Raw genomic sequence first — 13,654 nt, forward strand, 5'->3', positions numbered from 1 at the left:
GCCACTGTCAAGCTATTGACATTAAAGAAGCGCTTGTTGGGAGGCAACCCAATTTTATTTATCTAATTTTTATTTTATTGTTATTTTGTGTTTTATTAGGTACATGATCATGAGGAGTCACGAAAAAATCATAAAAATTAAAAATAGAATCAAAAACAGCAGAAGAAAAAAATCACACCCTGGAGGACGCACAGGCTGGCGTTCAACGCCAGTAAGATGCATCTGGCCGGCGTTCAACGCCAGAACAGAGCATCATTCTGGCGCTGAACGCCAGAAACAAGTAACATTCTGGCGCTGAACGCCAGGAATGTGCCCAGAGAGGAAAAACTGGCGCTGAACGCCAGTAACAAGCATGAAACTGGCGTTCAACGCCAGAAACATGCTTTACATGGGCGTTGAACGCCCAGAATGTGCACCAATGGGCGTTTAAACGCCAGAATAATGCACGAAGGCATTTTACATGCCTATTTGGTGCAGGGATGGAATTCCTTGACACCTCAGGATCTGTGGACCCCACAGGATCACCCCAGGATCTGTGGACCTCACAGGATCCCCACTTACCTCGCCCTCTCTCCCCATTCATGGTCATTCCTTCTCTTTTTCATTCACCACCTACATCTATCCACTCTTCCCCATACACCCCATCTACCTTTACAATTCAACTTCTCTTTCCCACCCAATCCCACCCATATAGCCGAATCCATCTCCCCTCACTCACCTCCTTTTTCTTCTTCTTCTTCTTCTTCTCTTCTTTCTTCTCTTGCTCGAGGGCGAGCAATATTCTAAGTTTGGTGTGGTAAAAGCATAGCTTTTTGCTTTTTCATTACCATTAATGGCACCTAAGGCCAGAGAAACCTCAAAGGGAAGACAAAAGCTTCCACCTCTGAGTCTTGGGAGATGGAAAGACTCATATAAAGCCGTCATAGCTCAGTGGTAGAACATGTGGCTGCAAATCAAGAGATCCCTGAGATACCTCAGGGGATAAGTTGTCCTCCACACAAATATTGGAAGCAACTAAGGGTAGAAACACCAAAATTACTAGGAATCATTCAACAGAAGCAAGGAAGACACATAGAGGAGCTCAAAGAGCACCATTGGACCTTCAAGAAGGCACCACCCTCACTCAGGTGGATTCATTCCTTGTTCTTTATTTCTTTCTGTTTTCGGTTTTTAATATTGTGTTTATCTATGTTTTGTGTCTTTATTTCATGATCATTAGTATGTAACCATGCCTTAAAGCTATGAATAAAATCCATTAATCCTTCACCTCTCTTAAATGAAAAATGTTTTAATTCAAAAGAATAAGAAGTACATGAATTTCGAATTTATCCTTGAATTTAATTTAATTATATTGATGTGGTGACAATACTTTTTGTTTTCTGAATGAATGCTTGAACAGTGCATATTTTTGATCTTGTTGTTTATGAATGTTAAAACTGTTGGCTCTTGAAAGAATGATGAACAAAGAGAAATATTATTGATTATCTGAAAAATCATGAAATTGATTCTTGAAGCAAGAAAAAGCAGTGAACAAGAAGAAGCTTGCGAAAAAAAAAAGAAAATGGCAAAAAAAATAGAAAGAAAAAGAAAAAGCAAGCAGAAAAAGCCAATAGCCCTTAAAACCAAAAGGCAAGGGTAAAAAGGATCCAAGGCTTTGAGCATCAATGGATAGGAGGGCCCAAGGAAATAAAATCCAGGCCTAAGCGGCTAAACCAAGCTGTCCCTAACCATGTGCTTGTGTCATGAAGGTCCAAGTGAAAAGCTTGAGACCAAGTGGTTAAAGTCGTGATCCAAAACAAAAAGAGTGTGCTTAAGAGCTCTGGACACCACTAATTGGGGACTCTAGCAAAGATGAGTCACAATCTGAAAAGGTTCACCCAGTTATGTGTCTGTGGCAATTATGTATCCGGTGGTAATACTGGAAAACAAAGTGCTTAGGGCCACAGCCAAGACTCATAAGTAGCTGTGTTCAAGAATCAACATGCTTAACTAGGAAAATCAATAACACTATCCGAAATTCTAAGTTCCTAAGAGACGCCACTCACTCTAAACTACAAAGGAAAAAGTGAGATGCCAAAACTGTTCAGAAGCAAAAAGCTACAAGTCCCGCTCATCTAATTATAATTAATATTCATTGATATTCTGGAATTTATAGTATATTCTCTTCTTTTTATCCTATTTGATTTTCAGTTGCTTGGGGACAAACAACAATTTAAGTTTGGTGTTGTGATGAGCGGATAATTTATACGCTTTTTGGCATTATTTTTAGGTAGTTTTTAGTAAGTTCAAGCTACTTTCAGGGATGTTTTCATTAGTTTTTATATTAAATTCACATTTCTGGACTTTACTATGAGTTTGTGTGTTTTTCTGTGATTTCAGGTAAATTCTGGCTGAAATTGAGGGACTTGAGCAAAACTCTGAAAAAGGCTGACAAAAGGACTGCTGATGCTGTTGGAATCTGACCTCCCTGCACTCGAAATGGATTTTCTGGAGCTACAGAACTCCAAATGGCGGGCTCTCAACGGCGCTGGAAAGTAGACATCTAGAGCTTTCCAGCAATATATAATAGTCCATACTTCATTCGGAAATTTATGACGTAACTTGGCGTTGAACGCCAAGTACATGCTGCTGTCTGGAGTTAAACGCCAGAAAAACGTCATGATCCGGAGTTGAACGCCCAAAACACGTCATAACTCAGAGTTCAACTCCAAGAGAAGCCTCAGCTCGTGGAATGATCAAGCTCAGCCCAAGCATACACCAAGTGGGCCCCGGAAGTGGATTTATACATCAATTACTTACTCATGTAAACCCTAGGAGCTAGTTTATTATAAATAGAACATTTAACTATTGTATTAGATATCTTTTGACAGTTTAATCTCTTGACTGTTTAGCCTTTGATTATTCGGTCTCTTGATCACTCAGGGGGTTGGCCATTCGGCCATGCCTGAACCTTTTACTTATGTATTTTCAACGGTGGAGTTTCTGCACACCATAGATTAAGGGTGTGGAGCTCTGCTGTACCTCAAGTATTAATGCAATTCTATTTTCTTCCATTCAATTCTCTCTTATTATTATTCCAAGATATTCATTCGCACCCAAGAACATGATGAATGTGATGATTATGTGACGCTCATCATCATTCTCACCTATGAACGCGCGTGATTGACAACCACCTCCGTTCTACATGCAACCGAGCTTGAATGTCTATCTCTTAGATTCCCCAACAGAATCTTCGTGGTATAAGCTAAATAGATGGCGGCATTCATGAGGATCCAGAAAGTCTCACCTTGTCTGTGGTATTCCGAGTAGGATCCTGGGAATCCGGAAAGTCTCACCTTATCTGTGGTATTCCGAGTAGGATTCCAGTAATGAATGACTGTGACGTTTTTCAGACTCGCAAGTGCTTGGCGTTAGTGACAGACGCAAAAGAATCAAGGGATTCTATTCCAGCAGGAGCGGGAACCAATCAGTGATTAGCCGTGCTGTGACAGAGTGCGTGAGCGTAGTTTTCACTGCGAGGATGGGATGTAGCCTTCGGCCAGTGTGATGCCTCCAGACGATTAGCCATGCGAGTGACAGCGCAGAGGACCATTTTCCAGAGAGGATACAAAGTAGCCATCGTCGAACGGTGAACCCCTATACACAGCTTGCCATGGAAAGGAGTAAGAAGGATTGAGTTGAAGTAGTAGGAAAGCAGGCGTTCTCGAGCCATACAGTATCTCCATTCGCCTATCTGAAATTTCCACTATTGATTTACATAAGTATTCCTATCCCTTTTATTATTTCTTTTTATTATTAATTTTCGAAACCATAAACAAATTTAATCTGCCTAACTGAGATTTACAAGGTGACCATAGCTTGCTTCATACCAACAATCTCTGTGGGATCGACCCTTACTCACGTAAGGTTTATTACTTGGACGACCCAGTACACTTGCTGGTTAGTTGAACGGAGTTGTGAATTCAACTGGTGCCATAATGATGATTTCATACAAATACAAAGAATATGGATCACAATTTCGTCCACCAACACCTCGGCGAAATTTTAAATCTGTGCGCATGCACAAACCTGTGCGTATGCACACGCAGAGGCAAGTAATCTGTTTAGAGCGTTAGCACAGCTTGTGTTTGCACATACCCAATGAACGTTTACAACCTGTGCGCACACACACGTTGAGAAGGGCAGTCTATTGAGGGTGCTAGCACGCTTTGTGCGAGCGAACAGAATTGCAAATTTTCGTACCTGTGCATACGCACACCTCTATGCGTACGCACACGCTTTGAAATTTTTATGGACATGCGCACGCGCACCCTTGTGCGTACACACACATGCTATTTCTCAAACTTAAACTTTGTTTTCAACTATTTCACCTTGCCAACAAGTTTGTAAGCTTCTATGACATCATTTTAAGCCTCTCGGGCTTATTTTTAGGCATCAAACATAGGAAAGGTCCTAGGAGGTTTTGAGTTGGTAGTATTTTGAAAAGTTAGCAAACAGAGGTTTAGATTTTTGGTGTATTGAGGATGAGTTTGGTTGAGAGAGAAGAAAGAGTAGTGAACTTGGTGATTGCTGACAACGAGTTGAGAAACTGATGAACTGATGAGTTCGGAATGGAAATTATGAATCGATGATGGTTACGATGAGTTGAGGACTCAAAGAGGAATGATGATCTTGTTGGATGTGGAAAGTGTGCCAGGCACTATATCCTTGGATTGATAATGTTGGAAGGAGAGTGTGCCAGGCACTATATCCTTAGAATATTGAGAATTGATAATTGAAAGTGGGTTGAGATGAGAAATGGTGATGACTGGTGATGATTTGAGGTGGATGGACTTGTTGGATGTGAAAAGTGTGCCAGGCACTATATCCTTGGAATGATAGTGTTCCAGTCACTATATCCTTGGAATGATTTATGATGAGATAAGATGTTGCTATTTTCCTTCTATGCCGCAAGAGTGTGCCAGGTACTATATCCTCAGAATGAGCATGCAAGTGTGACAGGCACTATATCCCTAGAACGATAGTGTGCCAGGCATTATATCCTCGGAACAAAAGCGTGCCAGGCGTTATATCCTCAGATGTGGAAGAAAGGTGACATCCGAAAGGATGTGTCGGGTTAGCATTCATAGACCAACAAGTGATGTCACGAGCCAATAGGATAGATATTCATCATATGCATCTCTTATGTGCTTGATTGCTTTGATTACTTGAGTTTGCCTAATTGTATAACATGCCTACTTGCTTTTTGAACTACTTGTTATATATGAATATTATCTGTGTTTTACTTGCTTGCATTACCTGTGATTATCTGGTGCTGAGGAGGTTAGGTAGGCGGTGGTGATGGGATCGCACAGAGGTTAGGTTGGCGAAGGCTGTGGGATGCAGCGGTGTGATTAGTATTAGTTAGAACTCCCTCAAGTCTAGATAACCCGGTTTCTGGTTTAAATTCCTTATTTATTTATTTTGTTATAAGCTTGAATATCCGTATGCAATGTGAAGTTCTAGGATTGCCTTTGGCGTACCGGGGCCTTACATCTTACATATTGGGCACTTTTACCATACTGAGAACCTCCGGTTCTCATTCCATACTTTGTTGTTGTTTTCAGAAGCAGGTCGTAATTCAGCTTGGTGAAATTGTGGACATGGTGGCAGAGCGGAGTATGGTTTCCTCCTGGTTTATTCTATTTTATTTTGTTGTAGTATATTCTCTCACCTTTTTGTTTTAGACTTTATGGCCTTAGAGGCTTATTTGAGAGAATAGTTGTACAAGCTATTATGAACTCCAAAACTCTGTATGTCTGTATATATACTAGTCGGCTTAAACTTTGCAAGCTACGGCTAGTTCCTTATGATTATTATACTCTTATATCTAAATATGTTTAATTCTTTTGCATCTATACCTTGTATCTTATGCGTTAGCTTCAGGTGAATTTTTCGCGCTTTTGAAATTCTATTTTTGAGCTTAATCCTTCATCAGGCTTCTAGAATATATTATTTCCTTCTATATAAATATGTATAAGCCTTAGAATTGTCGTAACCTTTGATTAACATTTGCTTTACAGCTAGAGGTAAGGCTTAGGGTAATTAGGGTGTTACAGAATCCACCTTTAATGGTGGCGGCTAGTGCTCCTCCTTGAGGATCCAATGTGATGCTTGATCTCTTCAATGTTACTACTTTGCCCTTCTTGTTCTTCCCTCATAGCCCTTTGATCTTCTCTAATAGCTCTTTGGTCTTCTCTTATTTAATTGAGGGTGATGGAGTGCTCTTGATGCTCCACCCTCAATTGCTCCATATTAGTGCTTAGTTCTCCAAGAGAAGTCTGCCATTGAGGCATCTCAAGGATCTCATACTAAGGTGGCTGCACAGGCTCTTGTACATGCTCTCTAGTTTACTCCATCCTTTTCTTAGTGATGGGCTTGACCTCTCCAATGGAGATGTCTCCATTTATGACAATTCCAGCTGAATTGCATAGATGACAGATGAGGTGTGGGAATGCCAACCTTGCATTGGTGGAAGGCTTCTTAGCTATCATGTACAATTCTTGAGGAATCACCTCATGTATTTTCACCTCATTTCCAATCATGATGCAATGGCTCATGATGACTTTATCAACAGTCACTTCTGACTGATTGGTAGTAGGGATGATGGATCTTCGGATGAATTCCAACCATCCTCTAGCCCTGGGCTTTAGGTCAACCCTTCTTAGTTAAATGGGCTTACCTTGGGAATCTCTTTTCCAATATGCTCCTTCCACACAGATGTCTGAGAGTACTTGATCCAGTCTCTGATCAAAGTTAACTCTCCTAATGTAAGGATGAGGATCTCCTTGCATGAGAGGCAAGTTGAATGCCAACCTCACACTTTCCGGGCTGAAATCTAAGATTCTCCCTCGAACCATGGTGCTCCAATTCCTTGGATTTGGGTTCACACTAGTGTCATGGTTTTTAGTAACCCATACATTAGCATAGAACTCTTGCACCATTAGAATCCCAACATGCTGAATGGGATCGGTTAGGACTTCCCCAACCTCTTCTTTGGATTTTCGGATACTCATTCTTCTTGAGCTTGAAAGGGACCTCAGGGATCACTTTATTCTCTGCCACAACTTCATAGAAGTAGTCTTGATGGGCTTTGGTGATGAACCTCTCCATCTCCAAAGATTCAGAGGTGATGGCTACTGCCTTTCCTTTCCTCTTTCTAGAGGATTCTCCAACTTTGGGTGCCATGAACGGTAATGGAAAGAAAAAAATCTATGCTTTTCCAACACCAAACTTAAAACTTTGCTCGTCCTCGAGCAAAAATAAAGAAATGAGAAGAATTGAGTAGAAGAAGAAGAAAATAGAAGGAGATGGAGGGAAAGATAGGGCTCGGCCAGTGGGGCTTATGAGTGTATGAGAGGTGTGTGTATGAAGGGGTACGAAGAGGGGTATTTATAAGAGTGGGTAGGGTTAGATTCGGTCATGGGTAGGGAATTTTGGGTGGGAAATTTGATTTTGAAGTGGGTGGGGGTTGGTGGGAGTTATGATGGTTGTGGGGAAGTGGTATGGATATAATTGGGCAAGGGTTTATAGGGAAGCGTGTATGGGAAAGTGTGAACGTAAGTAGGATAGGTGAAGATGTTGTAGGACCCACTGGACTTGAGATGCTAGGAATTCCAGATTCCCTACTCTCTGGCACTGGCATTTGAACGCCTAGGGGATGCTCCCTGGCTGGCGTTCAACGCCAGCAATGCTGCTGGTGCACGAAATTGCAATCACACTTTTGCAATCCGCACAACTAACCAGCAAGTGCACTGTGTCGTCCAAGTAATACCTTACGTGAGTAAGGGTCGAATCCCACGGAGATTGTTGGCTTGAAGCAAGCTATAGTTATCTTGTTGATCTTAGTCAAGATGCCAATAGGGTTCTTTCGTTTTAATTGTAAAAAGTCAAAGGGCATAAAATAAATACTTATTGTGCAATAATGGAGAATATGTTGGAGTTTTGGAGATGCTTTGTCCTCTTTATTTCAGCTTTTCTCTTGTACTCCTCTTCACACACGCAAGGCTCCTTCAATTGCAAGCTGTATGTAGGGTGTCACCGTTGTCAATGGCTACTTCCCATCCTCTCAGTGAAAATGGTCCAAATGCTCTGTCACAGCACGGATAATCATCTGTTGGTTCTCGATCATGCCGGAATAGAATCCATTGATTCTTTTGCGTCTGTCACTATGCTCAACAATCACGAGTTTGAAGCTCATCACAGCCATTCAATCCTTGAATCCTACTCGGAATACCATAGACAAGGTTTAGACTTTCCGGATTCTCATGAATGCCGCCATCAATTCTAGCTTATACCACGAAGATTCTGATTAAGGAATCTAAGAGATACTCATTCAATCTAATATAGAACGGAGGTGGTTGTCAGGCACACGTCATGGATTGAGGAAGGTGATGAGTGTCATGGATCATCACCTTCTTCATAGTGAAGCGCGAATGAACATCTTAGATAGGAACAAGGGTGTTTGAATGGAAAACAGAGATAATTGCATTAATTCAACGATACGCTGCAGAGCTCCTCACCCCAAACAATGGGGTTTAGAGACTCATGCCGTCAAAGAGTATAAAATTCAGATCTAAAAATGTCATGAGATACAAAATAAGTCTCTAAAAGTTGTTTAAATACTAAACTAGTAACCTAGGTTTATAGAAAATGAGTAAACTAAGATAGATGGTGCAGAAATCCACTTTTGGGGCCCACTTGGTGTGTGTTGGGGCTGAGACTTGAGCTTCTCACGTGCTTGGGCTATTTCTGGAGTTAAACGCCAGGTTGTAACTTGTTTCTGGCGTTCAACTCCAACTTGCAACCTGTTTCTGGCGCTGAACGCCAGAATACAACATGGAACTGGCGTTGAACGCCAGTTTATGTCATCTATCTTCACGAAAAGTATAAACTATTATATATTACTGGAAAGCCTTAGATGTCTACTTTCCAACCCAATTAAGAGCGCGCCAATTGAACGCCTGTAGCTCCAAAAAATAGATTCCGAGTGCAGAGAGGTTAGAATCCAACAGCATCAGCAGTCCTTTTTCAGCCTAAATCAGATTTTTGCTCAGCTCCCTCAATTTCAGCCAGAAAATACCTGAAATCACAGAAAAACACACAAACTCATAGTAAAGTCCAGAAATATGAATTTTGTCTAAAAACTAATAAAAATATACTAAAAAGTAGCTAAAACCTACTAAAAACTACCTAAAAACAATGCCAAAAAGCGTATAAATTATCCGCTCATCACCACACCAAACTTAAATTGTTGCTTGTCCCCAGGCAACTAAAAATCAAATAGGATCAAAAGAATAGAATATAATATAAATTCCAAAATATCAATGAAGCTTAGTTCTAATTAGATGAGCGGGACTTGTAGCTTTTTGCTTCTGAGCAGTTTTGGCATCTCACTTTATCCTTTGAAGTTTAGAATGATTGGCATCTATAGGAACTCAGAATTCAGATAGTGTTATTGATTCTCCTAGTTAAATATGTTGACTCTTGAACACAGCTACTTTATGAGTCTTGGCCGTGGCCCTAAGCACTTTGTTTTTCAGTATTACCACCAGATACATAAATGCCACAGACACATAACTGGTGAACCTTTTCAGATTGTGACTTAGCTTTGCTAAAGTCCCCAATTAGAGGTGTCCAGAGTTGTTAAGCACACTCTTTTGCTTTGGATCACGACTTTAACCACTCAGTTTCAAGCTTTTCACTTGGATCTGCATGCCACAAGCATATGGTTAGGGACAGCTTGATTTAGCCGCTTAGGCCTGGATTTATTTCCTTGGGCCCTCCTATCCATTGATGCTCAAAGCCTTGGATCCTCTTTACCCTTGCCTTTTGGTTTTAAGGGCTATTGGCTTTTTCTGCTTGCTTTTTCTTTTTCTTTTCTTTTATTTTTTTGTTTTTTATTGTTTTTTTTTTCGCAAGCTTTTTATTCACTGCTTTTTCTTGCTTCAAGAATCAATTTTATGAATTTTCAGATTATCAATAACATTTCTCTTTGTTCATCATTCTTTCAAGAGCCAACAATTTTAACATTCATAAACAAAAAGATAAAAATATGCACTGTTTAAGTATTCATTCAGAAAACAAAAAGTATTGCCACCACATTAATATAATTAAACTAATTTCAAGGATGAATTCAAAACTCATGTACTTCTTGTTCTTTTGTATTAGAAACATTTTTTTTAAGAGAGGTGAATGATTCATGGAATTATTTATAGCCTTAAGACATAGTTACTAAATACTAATTATCATGAAGTAAAGACACAAACATAGACAAGCATGAAGCATAAAAATTGAAAAAATAGAGATAAGAACAAAGAAGTTAAGGAATGAGTCCACCTTAGTGAGGGTGGCGCCTTTTTGAATGATCAATGGTGCTTTTTGAGCTCCTTTATGTCTCTTCCTTGCCTCTGTTGCTTGATCCCTAGTGATTTTGGTGCTCCTATCCTTAGTTGCTCCCAATAGCTGTGTGGAGGAAAATATATCCCTTGAGGTATCTCAGGGATTTCTTGATGAGGGAATTCCTCATGCTCTATTGATGTGCAGTCAAATGTTCTACTACTGAGCTATGGACCCTTGAGATGAATTTCTCCATCTTCCATGACTCAGAGGCGGAAGCAATTGCCTCTTCTTTCTTGAGTTTTCTCTAGCCTTAGGTACCATAAATGGTTATGAAAAAACAAAAGAGCTATGCTTTTACCACACCAAACTTAGAATATTGCTTGCCCTCGAGCAAAAGAAGAAAGAATAGAAGAAGAAAAAGAAGATATGGGGAAGAGGGAGAGATGTTTGTGTTTTGGCCATGTAGGGTAGGTTTGGGTGGGAAGGATGGATGGATGTGAGTGGTGAAGAGGTGATGAGGAAGAGAGATTAAGGTGATTGGTGAAGAAGAGAGAAGGTGAGTTGGGATAGGTAGGGATCCTGTGGAGTCCACAGATCCTGAGATGATCCTGTGGGGTCTACAGATCCTGAGGTGTCAAGGATTTACATCCCTGCACCAATGAGGCATGCAAAATGCCCTCTGCATGCAATCTTGGCGTTTAACGCCAGATTGATGCTTGTTTCTGGCGTTAAACGCCAGCTTTATGCTTGTTCTGGGCGTTCAACGTCCATCTGCAGCATGTTTCTGGCGTTGAACGCCAGCTTTCCTCAGTGTGTAATCCTGGCGTTTAAACGCCAGATTGCTGCATGTTTCTGGCGTTCAACGCCAGATCCATACTCTGTTCTGGCGTTGAACACCAGCTAGATGCTCCTTACTAGTGTTTAAATGCCAGTAAGCCCTTCCTCCAGGGTGTGCTATTTCTTCTGCTATTTTTGATTTTGTTTTTTATTTTTGTATTTGTTTTGTGACTCCACATGATCATGAACCTAAGAAAACATAAAAGAATAATAAAATAAAAAGAAAATTAGTTAAATAAAAATTTGGGTTGCCTCCCAATAAGCGCTTCTTTATTGTCTTTAGCTGGACTATTACTGAGCTTTAATCCAGTCTCAGTCTTGAGCATTCTTGCTCAACATTGCCTTCAAGATAATGCTTGACTCTTTGCCCATTAACAATGAACTTTTTGTCAGAGTCACTATCATGAAGCTCTGCAAACCATGGTGCTTCTTGAATGGCACAAAGTTGCTCATCCGGAAAGGTTTCAGAGATCTCAGTAAGAGGGAGGGACGTCCCTTCTACTGGTTCTATTCGGGACAGGTGATCTGCTATATGGTTCTCTGTCCCTTTTCTGTCTCTTATTTCTATATCAAACTCTTGCAGAAGCAACACCCATCTTATGAGCCTGGGTTCTGAATCCTGCTTTGTGAGTAGATATTTAAGAGCAGCATGGTCTGTGTACACAATCACTTTTGATCCTACTAAATAGGATCTGAACTTGTCAATGGCATAAACCATTGCAAGCAATTCCTTTTGTGGTTGTGTAATTCTTCTGCACATCATTTAGAACACGGCTGGCATAATAAATGACGTGCAGAAGCTTGTCATGCCTCTGTCCCAACACTGCACCAATGGCATGATCACTGGCATCACACATTAATTCAAATGGTAATGTCCAGTCTGGTGCAGAGATAACTGGTGTTGTGACCAGCTTAGCTTTCAGAGTCTCAACCGCCTGCAGACACTCCTTATCAAAGATAAATGGCGTGTCAGCAGCTAGCAGATTACTCAGAGGTTTTGCAATTTTTGAAAAATCTTTTATAAACCTCCTATAGAATCCTGCATGCCCCAGAAAGCTTCTGATTGCTTTAACATTGGCAGGTGGTGGTAATTTTTCAATTACCTCTACCTTGGCTTGATCCAGTTTAAAACCAGGTTAGTCTCTTGGCACCTCTTTAGAACAAGTGCTAGATGGTCAAGACAGAAGCTGAATGAGTCTCTAAATACTGAAAAGTCATCCATGAAGACTTCCAAAAATTTTTCCACCATATCAGAGAAAATAGAGAGCATGCACCTTTGAAAGGTTGCAGGTGCATTGCACAGGCCAAATGGCATCCTTCTGTATGCAAATACTCCAGATGGACATGTGAATGCTGTTTTCTCTTGATCTTGGGGATCTTCTACAATCTGGTTGTAACCTGAATAGCCATCCAAAAAGCAGTAGTAATCATGACCTGCTAGTCTTTCTAGCATCTGGTCTTTGAATGGTAAAGGAAAATGATCCTTTCTGGTGGCTGTATTGAGTCTTCTGTAGTCAATACACATACGCCAACCTGTAACTGTTCTTGTAGGAACCAGTTTATTCTTTTCATTATGAACCACTGTCATGCCTCCCTTTTTGGGGATAACTTGGACAGGGCTCACCCAGGGGCTATTAGAAATAGGATAAATAATCACAGCCTCTAGTAATTTAGTGACCTCCTTTTGCACTACCTCCTTCATGGCTGGATTCAGCCGCCTCTGTGGTTGAACCACTGGCTTAGCATCATCTTCCAATAGGATCTTGTGCATGCATCTGGCTGAGCTAATGCCCTTAAGATCACTGATGGACCACCCAAGAGCTATCTTGTGTGTCCTCAGCACTCGAATTAGTGCTTCCTCTTCCTGTGGCTCTAAGGTAGAGCTTATGATTACAAGAAAAGTGTCATCTTCTCCCAAAAATGCATATTTCAGGGATGGTGGTAATGGTTTGAGCTCGGGTTTAGGAGGTTTCTCCTCTTCCTGAAGGATTTTCAGAGGTTCTATTATTCTCTCTGGTTCCTCCAGATCAGGCTGAACATCTTTAAAGATATTTTCTAGCTCTAATTTGAGACTCTCAATCATATTGACTTCTTCCACAAGAGAGTCAATAATATCAATGCTGATGAAGTCGTCTGAGGTGTCTGGATGGTGCATAGCTTTGACAACATTCAACTTAAACTCATCCTCATTGACTCTCAGGGTTAATTCCCCTTTTTGGACGTCAATGAGGGTTCGTCTAGTTGCTAGGAAAGGTCTTCCTAGAATGAGAGTTGCACTTTTGTGCTCCTTGGTGGACGAAATTGTGATCATCAACAATGGCTCCAAAGACTTGGTGCTCTCAAACATAAATCACACTTTGTCACAACTCCGCACAACTAACCAGCAAGTGTACTGGGTCGTCCAAGTAATATCTTACGTGAGTAAGGGTCGATCCCA

The sequence above is a fragment of the Arachis stenosperma genome, chromosome 10, assembly GCF_014773155.1.
Source record: "Arachis stenosperma cultivar V10309 chromosome 10, arast.V10309.gnm1.PFL2, whole genome shotgun sequence".
NCBI lineage: Eukaryota > Viridiplantae > Streptophyta > Magnoliopsida > Fabales > Fabaceae > Arachis > Arachis stenosperma.